At 54.6% G+C, this 1,922-nt stretch overlaps 1 pseudogene; it reads right to left on the bottom strand.

Moving 5' to 3' along the window:
- On the bottom strand, window positions 1–1,323 carry LOC128625975 (rho guanine nucleotide exchange factor 7-like; annotated as a pseudogene).
- Window positions 1,324–1,922: the final 599 nt, after the last annotated feature.

Genomic DNA, 1,922 nt, shown 5'->3' with positions numbered 1-1,922 from the left:
GCAGAATCTGCCCGTTCACTGATACCCCTGGGGTCAGGGGGCTTCCAGCTTGGGCACCTCAGCAGTCTTCAATGTCCCTTAGAGGCTAGTCTCGTCCCCAGCAGCGTCATTTGTGTTCTTTAATGCTGTCCTCACCAGCTCTGCCAGCTCTCTGCAGGCTCTTCGTTCTTCCTCCAGACACTTCATCTTCTAGTTATTTTCTTTTAATTCTTGGACTTCATGCTTCAATTCACAGTCACCATCAACTGTTTTTCCATCCCTGCCTGGCTTTCTTTGCCTGTAAGTTTCTCTTCCTCTGGAAGCACAACGTGGGGAGCAGCCCCTGACCTGGACTCGAATTCTTGCTAAGATCCTCCTCGCAGCAGAGAGCAGCCGAGAGCTGGGGGAGAGGTGAAGACAGACAGCTCCACAGCGTGGGGGCCGCTGGAGGCTGGGGGCAGGGGCCAGGTGGCCGTGTGTGGAGTGCTGTGGTGGGCAGCGTGTGGTGGGCAGGTGTCACGGGCTTGCTGTCCGCAGGCTTGCTGGAGGGGGTGATGGAATGGGAGGAGAGGGTATGAGACAGCACAGAACGGGCCTTCATGGCAGACGCCACTTGCGTTTGCTTCTGCACGTGGTCCGGCCACTCCTGGAGGCCCTGCTGGTTGTTGCACCACACTGCCCTCCGCTCGTCAGGCTCCCTGATACCTCAAGTGCATCGCTGTGACTTTCCCTGTCCTCAGGCTTTGTGATTCTCATTCCTGTCGTTGGTAGTCTCCACTGATGGCTCAAACCACTTGGTTGTGGCTGGCAGACATTGTCAAAACAGTGGCGAAGAGCAACAGAAGATATCTCTTTTTTCCCCTCACTTCTGACATGCTGAACCATGACCTGGGACATGTCAACCACGTGGCCCAGGGTCTGAATGTCATCTCCCTGGCTGGGTGGCTTCCCTCAGGATCTGCAACTCCAGCACCTGCCTTCTCCAGGTCTCGAGAACTGGGCTGAAAGGTTTTGGAAGGCAGTTGTGGATTTTTGAATCTCTTGTTTATCAGGATGACAATTCTCCGTGTGTCTCCTGAGCTCCTTGAGCAGCGTGAGTACTCATTCAGCCAGGTGTGTGAATGGTTTGCTGAGGCTGGAGCTCCACGCAAGAATCTCTGCCGGCACCTGGCGTCTCCGAGCACTGCCCCCACTCTCACTGCGCTGGGACAGCAGTCACTGGCTGCTGAGGGCTGGTGGACACAGCAGGCAACACGAAGGTTTTTCATTGTTGGCATCGCATTTAAAAAGAAGCCTCCAGCTCTCTGCTCAGCTTCAGGCAGTGTTTGAAGACTGTACAAGCATCTGCTGAAAAGAGTTTAATTCTTGTAAATTTCCCATTCAGTAGGAAGTGTTTGCTGAACTTCTCACCCATCCGTAACGGCGTAGATGGGTTAAAGTACAGTCTGAAGTGCTTTACGATATTCATTTACTGTTTTCAAAACATTCTGTACCCTGACATTATCGAAGTCTTTGCTAGTGCCGGTGACAATGAATCCTTTGGGAGGGCTCTGCAAAGCCCCGGATTTGGGGGCCCGTGCATGTTGCTCAGGCTCTCGCTCCACGTGGACCTGCCACACAGAGCACAGATACTGAACGAGGGGGAAGGCCACAGACTCACCCCCGACCCCTAGCAGCCCCAGGGGTGGCCCCTGCTGGCAGAACCCCACTGGCCAACTCAGCAGTCGGCCCAAAGAGCCCTGGGTGCTCCTGGCCTTCACCTGCTCAGCCTGGAAAGTTATCTTTTAAGATCACTATTATTAGCCCTGGCTGGTGTAGTTCAGTGGATTGAGCACGGGCCTGTGAAGCAAAGGGTCGCAGATTCGATTCCCAGTCGGGGCACATGCCTGGGTTGCAGGCCAGGTCCCCTGTGGGGGACACATGAGAGGCAACCACACATTGAT

The sequence above is a fragment of the Artibeus jamaicensis genome, unplaced genomic scaffold (assembly GCF_021234435.1).
Source record: "Artibeus jamaicensis isolate MK-2021 breed Jamaican fruit bat unplaced genomic scaffold, CSHL_Jam_final scaffold_1689, whole genome shotgun sequence".
NCBI classification, from domain to species: Eukaryota; Metazoa; Chordata; class Mammalia; order Chiroptera; family Phyllostomidae; genus Artibeus; species Artibeus jamaicensis.
The sequence above is the reverse complement of the archived record's forward strand: the minus strand, read 5'-3'. Positions and strand labels throughout refer to the sequence as shown.